We start from the raw sequence: 14,199 nt of genomic DNA on the forward strand, positions 1-14,199 counted from the left end.
CTCACTGCAACCTCTGCCTCCTGGATTCAAGTGATTCTCCCACCTCAGCCTCTCGAGTGGCTGGGACTACAGGCACGTGCCACCACAACTGGCTAATTTTTGTATTTTCAATAGAGATGGGGTTTCATTATGTCTGCCAGGCTGGTCTTGAACTCCTGACCTCAGGCAATCTGCCCGCCTCAGCCTCCCAAAGGGCTGGGATTACAGGCGTGAGCCACCGTGCCTGGCCAGAGTTCAGGATTTCTGTTCAGAACTCCTCAATGGCTTCCAATTTTTGACAGGTTAATGTCTAAGCTTCTTAGTGTAGAGCTTTTAATTTGGCTTTATTGAAGTCTCATTTCTCATCCTCTCCACTCATGCTTTTCACCCCTCTCCCCAGCTATAGTAAATGATTCAGTTTTTCCTAAATGCAACATACTCTTTAGGTTAGGTTTTATACTTTGCAAACTGAGCAAAGATGGAAACCATGAGGAAACCAAGTCAGAGGAGAGAGGGAGAGAATCAGCAAATCCTGTGGATTTTGTGATCTTTCACTTTCTCTCACTGTCTTTCTCTCTCTAGAGAGAGTGTGTATTACATTGCATAAACTACTTGTCTATTTCATCCACTACACAATTTAATTTGATGCAAGTATAGTCATCATTCCCATTTTAAAGACAGGAAAACTGAGGCATAGAGCCTTGCCAGTAGTAACACAGCTAGGACTGAGTTAACACTGAGCCAGGACTGGAAGCTAGTTCTTATGATGATTCTGGCTTCTTCCCACGCTCCTAGAAGAGGACTACAAGCTTAAAGGACACATCAGTCACACATTTCCTGTCAAACAGGAAGATTTCCAAATGCATTGAATTAAGCCTGCTGTGTCTGATCCTTCCTGTTGCAATGATCTGGATTACTGGAATCCCCTGCTGATTGAAGCAAGCAGCTACAGTCCTAGAAACATAAGGATAACAGGTTTTCTATGTAAAACACATTAACTGAGAAAGGATATCAATTATCAATTAAATTTAAAACCGACACTACAACAACTAATACAGGTGCAATTTCCTAGGTTTCTTTGCAATCAGGGGACCCTCACCTGTCGTTTTTGCCAACAGATATAGGATCACTCCTCCAAAGCTCAACATAGATGGCCTGGGAATTATAGGATTTGCTTTTAGGTCCTGCTACCTTCTCTTTTTCAATGGAGTTGTCAAAATAACCAGATGTTATTAGCCAGATATGTCTGGAAAGAGGCCAATCAGTGATGTGGAAAATAGAAGAAAGTGTTAGGATTGAAAGTGTTCAATGAAAAATTAAAAGTCTTTAGGTACCTTGAGGCTGATGAAGAATTTTGCCAAACTGCTAGGACTGTAAGGCTGACTGTTCCTAGAAATGGAAACACTGTGAGAGAGGCTCACAAGTCAGGAGGGGCTTACAAGTCTATGGCCAGATGTTTGCTTCTATTTATATTTGCTACTTTTGTTCTGTGACAAATTTGGGGTAACCGATAATATTTTGAGGTTTTGTTGTTAAAATTCTGCTTTATTTTGTCAGAGCATAAATAAGCCTGTTTAGAAGATCTGCTGCATTCTGGGCTGTGTTTGTCTTACTTTCAATTAAAAATTTCCTCCGGAAATCCAGCTCCAATTAGATAATAGAAGTTATCAAGAAACTATTTTTTTTTGATGATCACTTTTAAACAAACTTTGCTGGAATGTTTCTGTTAGCTTTTGCAAGAAACATCTGAATTTTTAAATAGAAATTTTAGAATTCCCTTATTGAAAGATTCTTGTTGATCAATATTCACAAATCATATATCTGATAATGAAACTGTATTTAGAATATATAAGAACTCTCACAACTCAATAATAAAAAGACAAACAGAACAATTTAAAAATGTACAACGAATTTGAATAGACATTTTCCCAAAGAAGATATACAAATGGCTAACAAGAAGATGAAATGATGCTCAACATCATTAGTCATCAGGGAAAAGAAAATTAAAACCATAGTAAGATACCACTTTACACCTATTAGGATAGTTATAACCACAACATCAGACAATAACAAAGGTTAGCAAGGGTGTGGAGCAATTGAAACCCCCATATATTTTTGGTGAGAATGTAAAATTGTACAGCTACTGTGGAGAGCAATCTCTTCTAATGAAAATACATGACTGGCAGCTCCATAAATAGTTAAGCACAGAATTATAAGATAACCCAGTAATTCTACTTCTGGGAATATACCCAAAGGAATTCAAAGCAGGGACTCAAACAAATATTTGTACGCCACTGTTCAGAGAAGCATTACATACAATAACCAAAAGTTGGAAACAACCCAAATATCCATCTACTGATAAATGGATAAAATAATATGACATATTCACACAATGGAATATTATTTGGCCATAAAAAGGAATAAAGTACTGGTTCATGTTAATTAAAAAACAAACAAAAAAAACACACCTTTTTGTTTCAGGGGTACCTGTGTGGGTTTGTTATATAGGTAAATTTCATGTCACATGGGTTTCGTGTACAGATCGTTTCATCGCCAGGTAATAAGCATGGTACCTCATAGGCAGTTTTTCAATCCTCACCCTCCTCGCACCCTCTACCTTCAAGTAGGCCCTTGTGTCTATTGTTCCCTTTTTTGTGTCCACGTGTATTCAGTGTTTAGCAAGTGAGAACATGAGGTATTTGGTTTTCTGTTCCTGCATTAGTTCACTTAGTCTAATGGCCTCCAGCTCCATCCATGTTCCTGCAAAGGACATGACCTTATTCTTTTTTATAGCTGCATAGTATTCCATGGTGTATATGTGACAAATTTTCTTTATCCAATCCACTGTTGATGGGCATTTACATTGATTACATGTCTTTGCTATTGTGAATAGGGCTGTGATTAACATAATGTATGCATGTGTCTTTATGGTAGAATAATTTATAACCTGCTGGTTATATACCCAGTAATGGGATTGCCAGGTCAAATGATAGTTCTGTTTTAAGTACTTTGAGAAATCTCCAAACTGCTATGCAGATTTCTCCTATCCAGAAATCTCCAACTGCTATTTATAGTGTCTGAACTAATTTACATTCGTGCCAGTAGTATATAAGCATTTTCTTTTTTCTGCCACCTGGCCAGCATCTGTTTTTTTTTGTTGTTGTTTTTTTTAACTTTTTAATAATAACCATTCTGACCAGTATGAGATGTTATCTCTTTGTGGTTTTTGATTTGCATTTCTCTACTGATTAGTGATTTTGAGTGTTTTTTTTATATGTTTCTTGGCCACGTGTATGTCTCCTTTTAAGTGTTACGACATGGATAAACCTTGAAAACATTATGCTAAGTGAAAAGCCAAACACAAAAGACCACATATTCTATCTCTATGAAATGTCTAAAGCAGGCAAATCTATAGAGAGAAGGTAAATTAATGGTTGCTAAGGGTTAGGGAAGGGGGCTGGGAATTGTGGGGTGGTAGTTATAGAGCATGAAGTTCATTTTTCAGGTAATGGAAATAGTCCAAAACTGATTGTGATGAATGTTGAACAACTCTGTGAATATACTAAAAACCATTACAATTAATGGGTGAATTGTATGGTGTGTGAATTATATTTCAACAAAACTGTTACAAAGAAAATCTTGCTGGCCATGTTCTCTGTGCCTTGTGCTGTAACAGGTGCTGGGGACAGGGGTGCAGATGTAACTAAGAGTCAGAAGCTCCCAAGGAGCTTATGATTTAAGGAGGCAGATAGGAAAGAAAGCAACTATCAAGATAGGGTGAAAAAAAAGGGCTATAGTAGACCTTGGTGTTTCTAGCAGAATTAATGAATAGATATGACTGATGCATTTAAGAAATGCGTCAGCTAAGAGGCAGAATTTAATCTGGATCTTGAAGTGTGAATGTGAATTCAATTCAATAACAAAGCCTCAAGATATTCTGGAGGGCAAGGTTGGGAGAGAAGGTCATTCACAGTTGAGGGATCCGAGCAAGGATGGAATGGAGGCTACAAAGAAATGGAAGGTGGTATCTATGACTCTGCTGCCTCCTAGCCATGACTTTGGGTGGGTTAACTAACCTCTCTGGACCTCAATTTCCTTAACCTGAAAATGAAGATGAACACCCTATTCATAATGTTGTAGTATTCATCAAACGAAAGGACAACATGGGAGACACTGTGGGCTGAATAACCCAGCATCTATTCTTAGCCCTCTTCTCCCTTGCCTGCATCTATAACAGACGCTTAAAGACCCAAATACCTGCTCAGCTTCCTTTGGATCTCAAGGTGGCCACATGACAGGGATATACTTATGGCTAATGATACATAAACAAAAGACTGCTAAGGGACTTCTATCAGAGTTTTTCTTTCCTGAAGAAAAGATACAGGCATTGCTAATGCTATCTGCTTCTCTCTAGTTCCTGCCTTGAATGCAGACATGATACCTGGGGCTCTCATAGCTATCTTGCAGTTGGATCACTGGCAATGAGGAAGGTGACAAGCCAACACATTAAGGGCAGTGCAGAGACTGTAAGAGGGTCTCGTCTCTTGATGGCAACAATGAATGAATGCCATCAACCACCTACCTCCAGACTTATGTAAGAAAAATAGCCTTCTATCTGTATGAGTCATTGTTAATTGGGGGTTCTGTTACCTGAAACCAAAAAGGGTTCTCCACTGATACAGAGTGTATGAAGAAACTTTATAAGCCAAAAAGTGATTTATAAAAATAAAGGATACTTTTTAGAAAAGAAGAGATATATGATTTGAATTACATTTTGATAGCAGGCTGAAAAATAAATTGGTGAATTGTAGTAGGGAATGTTACTGAGGTGGACAATAAACAATGGAAGAGCAGTGGATGGAAACGAAAGGACAGATGCCAGAGAGAACACGGAGGGGTCACTCATAGGACCAGACAACTGACTGGACGTCAGAAAGGGTGCAGAAATGGGAACATTTGAAAATGTTTTGAAAGATTTTAGCCCTGGTGATAGAAGGAATGGTGGGACTGTAAACCTACATTCCTAATATGGGAATGAGTATAACTTTGAGGAGAAAGATAATAATTAGTTCAGTTTTGGACATATTGACTTTGAATTGCGTGCAACACACCAAAGAGAGGTCCTGTAGGTGGCTGAAAATCTGGGGCTTAAAGAACAGATGGAGATATGCATCTGGGTGTCTTCAGTGTACAAGTGGCAGCTAAAGCCATAGACATTGGTGGGATCACTCATGAGGAGTAGGGATGGTAGAGGAGAAAATGACAACAGAAGGAAACTTGTGTGTGGGAGGGGATGTCTACCTTTAAGTGTTAGGTGAAAATGAAGAGTCAGTAGAGAAGAGACTAAAAAGAAAATTTCTGTGATTCAAAAATATTTATTGAGTGCCTACTATGTGCTAGACACTGGGCTCAAGACTAAATAGTCAGGCAGGAAGAGACCCAGAAATATGTGAAGCTGAGGAGGATGTGGAGCAGGAACAGCCCTGGTCAACAGTGTCAAATGCTGAAAAAAAGTCAAGTGGGATGAGAAATGAGGGACTCCTTCCTCAGCCACATTCATCTAAGTTCCTTTAATGGGAGTTTATTGTTAGCTGTAATAGCCTGTCTGGAAGACAAATGCTAAATTAATTTGGGAACTGATTTCTAAAACTCTCAAGTGGCTTAAATCATTTAAAAGAGGTTAAAATTCTATTATGTGAGATTGAATTGGTTTCTGCAGGTGGTTGTGCAACATTTTCCCCTAGAGATCTGTTTGTCAAATATGGTTTCTGTCCAGTTCCTCCTAGGAGCAAGGATAGTGGAGGTGTGAGAGCAGAGCAACTCCATCAAGTTTTTCTGATGCCTTATCCTGTGAATGTAAATTGGAGCTCCTTGCTTTGAATTATAATAAACCTTAGTGCCTGTGGTGTGCAATATACTTGATTAATATGATCTTTTTTTTCTTTACTCGTGTCATGGTTATTAGGTTTGTCTCTCTAAATACACTGAAAGTCCCTTCAGGGTAGAGATTATGTCTTTTGCTTTTCTCCCATTTCCTGCAGGACTGGACAGAGTAGGCATTAAATAAATATTCAATTATGCCATAGGAGTGTATGCCAATGTACATTTTATAAAATGTACATTTTAAAAAATAAATGTTATTTTAAATCCCAATATTAAAAATCTAGCTATATAATTTTATTGATACAGGGTATAGTTTGGAAGAGTGTAAAGAAAGTGCATGAGTACACTAGCTGGCATGGATCATATCTTGAGCTGGAGAAATAAGCAAAAAAGAAACAGATCTGGCTAGAATGAAGCTCAGTATCACTTGGCAGCAATCTCTCAGCTCTCTGTGGGGAAGCCTCGATTAATGCCAACAGGATGAAGGATATTTCAGGGATCCACTGTAATGTTTAAAGATCTGTGCTTGGGCCCAGTCAACAACAACAGGTTCATTAGAATTTTTTTCATAAGGTGATTCACTAAACGTTTATTGAGCTTATATCATGAGCAGGTACATGTATCTAACCATTAAATATTGCAGCTCCCCCAGTGTTCAATCCTTGGATATTTGTCTTCTCTTACTCTATGCTTTCTCCTTAGGTGATTTCATTTTTAGCCACTGCTTCAATTACCACCACCCATAGGCAGATGACTCACATGTTTGTATCTTCAGATTGGAATTCTGCTCTGAGATCCGGACTTATACATGTAGCTGCCAGCTTGCTCCTGTTGGATGGCTCCCAGAAATTACAAATCAAACAGGTCTTAAAAAGAACTCACGCTCTTCACTTTCTCTGCACCATCCCCTTCAACCAAACCTGGCATTCTTCCAGTGTTCTCTGTTTTAGCCAATGACACTTTCATCTATCTTGTCCCACGAGCCAGAAACGTGGCACTCATCATTGACACATCCTACTTCTTCACCCTCATCTCCAGCCTCTTAGGAAATCTACCATGACTTCCACCTGCAGAATACAGCCATATCTGCTCACTTCTCTCTATTGCCACTGCCACAACACTAGTCTTAGCCATAATCAGTTCTCACCTGACTTAGACAATTGCAGCTTTCTTAATTGGTCTCTTTACTCCCACTTTTCTCTCTTAGTTCGATCTCTGCCCCACAGAAAGAGTGATTGTTTTGATATACACATCAGACCATGAAACCCCATTGCATGAAATCCTTCAATGACATACATACACTTTTTCTTAGAATAAGGACCAAGATAGCTTACAAAGTCTGGAATGATTCCCTAAGTTTCTAACTCGGGCTTTCATTTAAGGCATAGTTTTGTAAGTGAACACAAATAGAATTTTGAAAGCAAACTTACAAACTTTAGAATTACAATATATTTAGAGATTAGAATGCTAATTTTCCTGATAATGTAAACTTGCTCCTTTAACCACTGTATTACATATTTATGCCTTTACCACACTGAACAGAAGTTAACCTTTGTATGATGATTTGGTGATTCTGGTTTCTCTCTTCCTGCTAACTTTACTTGTCAGTGCTGTCCACTTCAAGCATCCCCCTTCTTGTCTCCTTTTAAATGTATTTTTGAATGAAATGTACATATATATATATGTACACTTATATATATATATATATATATATGTACATATATATATGTGTGTGAGCCGGCTTATATGATTATGGAGGTTGGCTGGGAAAGTCTGAAATTTGTAGGGTAAGCCATCACGAGGAGCAGGTTAAACACTCTAGGGCAAAAGCTGTCCCTGTGGTCCATAGGCAGAATTTCTTCTTCCTCAGAGAAACCTTAGTTTTCCTCTTAAGGCCTGTTCAGCTCATTGGATATGGCCCACCCACATGATCAAAGATGGTGTCCTTTAGTTAAAGTCAATTGACTGTAGATGTTAATCACATCTACAATAGACCTTCACAGCAACACATAGATTAGTATTTTATGTAGTAAAAATAGGGATAGTAGGCTAGCCATGATGACACATAACGCTGACCATCACAATTGAGAAGCCAATATTTATAATTGATACACATTCTCATCCGCAGGCTGGATGAAAGCTTTAGATGGCTATGCTTTCCCATTTCTTTCTGGGTTATACAGCCATGTTCCAGTAATTAAAGCTGCTGGAAACCTAAACTACAGATATCTGAGGTGGTTCTATATGATACTTGGAATTCATATATTAAATTTAATTTTGAAACAAAAATAATTATTTGACAAATACAATTCTGAATATGTAGATGATATGAAAAGGGCGGCAGGTCCTCAATTTAGATGGGGCCTAAAATGTACAACCAAGAATGCTTAGGACAAAAAGGACAAGAACAGGATATCCAGGAGAGAGGAGAAAATGCTGGAATTGGACTAAGGAGAACATTAATACCAGGATTGGGCTACAGTGTTTATAGGAAATCTTATGAGAAGTAACCCAACTTTTGAGTTTTAGGCATTTATACATATCATCATGAAGAAATCACCCTACAAGAATCTATGAAATTAAGCATGAGGATATGAAATTAAAGAAATATTAAGAATACTAATAATCACTAAGCACTGTGCTAAATGCTTGGTGATTATTAGTATTCTTAATATTAAGAATAGCTCATTTCTTTCTTTGACAAAATTTTGTTAAGGTAAGAGTAAACATCATATCATGATCCCGGGGCCAGAATTCCTTCTTAAGTTGTACTGTTGATGAAAAGGAGGCTTCAGCTGAGTAGACAAAAGTAACTTACATATAATTAAATTAAAGATATGTTGATGTTTGTTTGGAAAATACAGTATGGTCTAGAAATGTATGAGCTTCTTGCTACCAGGAAAACTGGTGACTAAATTGTGTTAGGAAGACGTTTTGTTGGGGATAAGGGTATGTGTTGGTGGGGACATAGTAGAGAAGGGAAGAAAACATAGAAAATTTGAGGCATATATCTCTAAGCATCTCAGAAAAGATGAGACCTTAAAGGTGAACAGTGTTCTGTTCTGACATCCCAAGTAGTCTAATTCAGAGACACCTCTGAGTGAGGCTTTGGGTTGCTGGGACTGAGGGATGAATGTGGGGTTCAGATTTAAAGCCTCTTGCTTCCCTAGTGTTCGAGGGAACTGGTGTTGGCCTACAAATGGGAGCAAGGATGGACTAGAAAGTGAAACAAGGGGAGATGAGTTTGAGTCAAATCTAAAATTTACATACTTACATGTAGTCTGTGCTTCAGGATTTCCTCAGACAGTCCAACTCCATTTTCAAACTCCCAAATCATAAATATTCCTTCCAGTTTCTCCTCTTATGCTACCACCTGTGAGTCTCCTTTTCTTCCTATGTCATTTGGCATCCTTCTTCTTCATTGGCCATCTATTGGTAGCATAGATGATTGACCTATACCCTCGTCTCCAGGCCACATAAACATTGCCTTTTTTTCTCCTCCCTCTATATAGGAAGAACAGCAGCATGGTTCTCCTGATTTTCCCTTCCTCCAAATTTTCCTCTTTGGGGTCAACATCTTCATTTCAGTTCTTTCCCATCCTGGGTTCCAAGGAATGTGTCTCCATCTCTGGGATGAGGTAGCAGGATATGGTGGAAATAGCATTCGACTTTGACCGAATCTCTATTGGATTTGTGTCCTAGCTCAATCTCTCTGAGTTCTGGTTTCCTTGTCTGTAAAATGTGAATAGTAATACCTGCTTGGCCTACCTCAAAGGGTTTTTGAGAGTAGCGAAATCAAGCCGAGTTAATGGAGAGGAAAAGACATTGTCAACTCTTAACATATATATTCCCAGATCCTAAGTGGAGAAAGAAAAACACAGAGCCCAAGACAAAGACACACTAAGAAACCCAGAAACTAGGAGGAAGAGAGTAAACAAAATGGATTAAGAAATTTTGCTTTGAGGCTTGGGGCGATTTTTTTGTTGTTTCTGAGTGAAAGCAATGTTCTTTTGTGAGCTGAAAACAATCTTGATGAAGGCTAGGTAAGAGCAGTGCTAGTGATGCATCTGTGTCCATAAGCTTTGAAATAAGATGAGACATTTAAAAAACCCCAATGGTGCCCTCAATCTCTAAGGCCTGGAAAACGACCTAAAGTCACCTTTAGCTTCTTCACAGAAGTCTACATCTACCTGCTTATTTTTCTTGATTAAATCTGATTTACCTTAAGTATCAGTCTTGAAGATAAACAAACACCATTTACACAGGTATAGATAGCACTTCGTTTCCTAGTTAGAACACCATAGAGAACTGGTGCATGTGTAGTTTTAAAGTATTTAAATATGCCATTTTGAAATACACCTTTTGTTGTATAATTTAAAAGTGGCTTCACCATCACTTTTCTTTTTCAAAACGCATTTTTCAAATATTGCAAACCTAAGGTATTTGGGGCATATTACGGGTTACATAGGGTTTTGTGGGCCACGTCTTGGATCCTAAGCAGGGAGACAGCATGCCAATAATAGATCATAAAATTAGGAACACAGAAACAACAATAGTAGAAAATAAATAGTAGAAAATAGTAGACAAAATCCTAATAAAATTAGGAATGAGAACACGGGTTAGGTCATAGCTTTGTCACTTAATTGCTGTGCGACTTTCATTTCTGTGAAGCTCAGTATTCGCTTCTATAAAATGGAGATTAGACCTATCTTCCCGGGTTTTGGTAATGACTAGAAATGATATGTATTTAGTTTCCTATTTATGCCATAACAAATTACCTTAAACTGAGTGTCTAAAAACAATACAAATTTATTCTCTTACAATTCTGTAGCAGTCCAACCTGGACCTCATTGGGCTAAAAATCAAGATGTTGACAAGGTTGTGTTCCATTTTTGAAACTTTAAGGGCAGATCTGTTTCTTTGCATTTTTTCAGCTTCTGAAGGCTTCCTGCATTCCTCAGCACTTTTCACTCTCTTCACAGCCAGCAATGCCGCATCTCTTTGGTCATTCTTTCATAGTCACATCTCCCTTTGACTTTTTTCTGCCTTCTTCTTCCATGTTTAAGGACCCCTGTGATTACACTGGATCTATGTAGATAATCCAGGATAATCCACTCATTTAAAGACCAGTTTATTAGCAACCTTAATTCCATCTGCAACCTAATTCCCCCTTTCCATGTAACCTAACATATCCACAGGTTCTGAGGATGAGAAGGTAGACATTTTTGCACCTATTTGCGGAGGGAGGGGGACTTCTACAATGATTTGGTAAAGAAGGTGGACATCTTTGGAGGGTCATTATTCTGCCCACCACCACCCCTCCATACACACATGCACTCAACTTTTTAAAATTTTTGAACAATTTTCAATTTGGAGAAAATTTGTAAAAATAATACAGAGAGTTCCCATATGTCCCTTACCCATTTTCTCCTAAAGTTGGCATCTTATTGCCATGGTACATTTGTCACAATTAAGAAACCAATACTGACATATTACTGTTAACCAAACTGCAGGATTTATTAGGATTAGGATTCCATTTTATAGACATGAATATGGAGCTTCACAGAAATGAAGGTCGCGCAGAAATTAAGTGACAAAGCTATGACATAACCTGTGTTCTCACTCCTAATTTTATTAGGATTTTGTCAGTTTTTCTACTATTGTTGTTTCTGTGTTCCAGGATCCAATCCAGGATACCAAATTGCATTTATAGAGTTATTACTGTTAACAGCAATCTTATTACATCTATGACAAAATATATTCCCAATTCCAAGAACTGATTTAATTCATCTTATAATATCCCATAGAGACAAAATAGAAAAAAAATACTTTGTACTTTAAACATTCTTTATTCCTATTTCGTCCCTTAAATATATCTATTAAGCACCCACTGTGATCCAACTGTTCTTCTAGGCCCTGAGGATACAGAAGTAAATGAAACAAACATCCCTGCCCTCAAGTAGATTACATTTTATTGGGGGGGGGGAAAGAATGGGGTTGTGAAGGGAACAGACAATAAACAAGACAAGTAAGTAGAATATATAGTTTGTATCATGGTGATAAATAAAAAATAAAGCAGTTGAATAAAGAAAAATAAAACAGGGAGGGCAACAGAGACTGCTAGGTGTACATGGAGCAATTTAACATAGTATAGTCATGGATCCAAAGCCTGAAAGAGATGAGGGAGTGAGCCACAGGGCTGTCTGGGGGAAGATCACTCTAGGCAGAGAACACGGCTGGGACAAAATCCCTAAGATCCTCTGATAGGCTGGACAAAGAACAAAGAGGCAAAGGCTGGTGGAACAGAGTGAATAAAGTCAGAGAGGTAATTATATAGAGACCTGTAAGTAATTGCAAGGACTTTGGCTTTGACCTTGAGGGAGATGAGAAGTTATTGGAAAGTCTTGAGCAGCAGTGTGACATGATCTGATTTTGGATTTTAAGAAAATCAATTCTGGATGCTGTGTTCAAAATAAACAGTAATGGGGCAAGTGTTTCAGGGAAACCTGTTGGAAGGCTATTGCAATACAGCTAGTGCTCGACTTACGACCACGATTGCTTCCGACACACCGGTCATAACACGATTTGGTCGTAAGTTGAGTAGGCTATATGTAGAGTACTGTGAAATGATGTTATAAAAATCTTTAAGTCATATTTTATCATAATTTTCTTTCATTATTGTTATATATCATAATATTCTTTGTTCATTTTATGCCATTTGTATCATCTCTACACCATTTTGTTTCTTATTTTTACATTCGTCAGGTTTAAGTAAAACACTGTATTACCAGTACAACTGGTTTAATATTTGCAAAACATACAAATTACAAAATACAGGTGCATACAAAAATACAAAATACAGGTGTAAAAAATACCATAGGAAACATTTTCCCAATTGCAACACACATCAAAATATATAAACATGTCCGAAACATTTTATTGGCCGTTTTTGAATTTGATCTTCCATCCAAATATATAGCAATTTCTCCATTTCGTGGATGGGCCTGCTTCGTTGCTTTGTTATAACTGTTGATCGCATGGGTGCAGAACCTTTCACAGCTTCACAAATTCTTTCTTTATCTTTCAAAATCGTCGACACAGTTGAGTGTGATAACTTCGTATCACGTGCGATCACATTCACTTTCTTTCCTCCTTCGTACTGCTTAATTACCTTAATTTTCGTGTCGAGATCGATGGCCTTTCTTTCCTTCTTGGCAGGCTGAGGTGTAGACAAAGACAATTTCCTCTTGGTAGACATCTTGGGAGGGGTTTGATGAAAAATATCCAAGACACAAAACACAAATTGCTGTACCTAGTCTGGGATAACAGTTGAAATGGTGCACGCGGAGATGGTAGTGCTGCCGGAAGCTGGTCCACACTGTCGTACACCCAGGTGGACAAAGTTTACACTGCCAGACGTGGAGCAGTCGTGGCTAGCGATTGTGGTCGTAAAGTCGAATGGTCGTAAATTGCATAGGTCGTAAGTCAATCAATGCCTGTAATCCAGGCAAGAGATGATAGTGGATTCAACCAAGGTGGTAGTAGGGAAGACAGTGGGAAGCGGTTGGATACTAGTTGTATTTTGGAAGAGAGTAAACATAACTTACTGATAAATTAGATGTGAAGTATGTGAGAGAGACAGGTATCAAAAGTTATATCAAGGTTTTGGGCCTGAGCAACTGGAAGGATGGAAATGTCACTTACTGACATGGTGAGACCACAGGAGGAACAGGTTTTAACAGTGGGCATGGGTAGAGAAGTTATGCCATAAGATGGGTTTTACACATGTCAATCTTGACATGTCAAATGTATATGCCAGTTGACCTCTAAAGTAGGCAGTTGGATACATGAGTATGAAATTCAGGGAAGGGATCTGGGCTGGAGATATAACCTTGGGAGTTGTCAGTGGTATTTAAAAGCTATGAGACTGGATGAGATCACTAAGTAAGTGAATGTAGAGAGAGAATAAATCATCAAGAAATGAGTCCCAAGGAATTCCAATATATTAAAAGATGAGGGAGGTGAGGATGAAGAAGCAGTGGAGACTGAGAAGGAGAGGCCAGTGAGGTGAAAGAGGACCAGGAGAGAGTGGAATCTTGGAGGCTGATTGAAGCAAGTATTTCCAGAAGGAAGAAGTGATATACAGCATCAAATGCTACTGCTGAGTCAAGTACAATGAAGATTGAGAAGTGAGTGTTGGAGTGAGCGAGGTGGAGGTCATTGATGATCTTGACAAGGGCAGTTTCAGAGAAATGCTGGAGGAGAAAGCCTGATTAAGATGAATAAGAAAGACTTGATGAAGAGGAATTGAAGATGAGTATGGGCAATACCTTTGTG

The sequence above is a fragment of the Cebus imitator genome, unplaced genomic scaffold (assembly GCF_001604975.1).
Source record: "Cebus imitator isolate Cc_AM_T3 unplaced genomic scaffold, Cebus_imitator-1.0 Scaffold517, whole genome shotgun sequence".
Lineage (NCBI taxonomy): Eukaryota > Metazoa > Chordata > Mammalia > Primates > Cebidae > Cebus > Cebus imitator.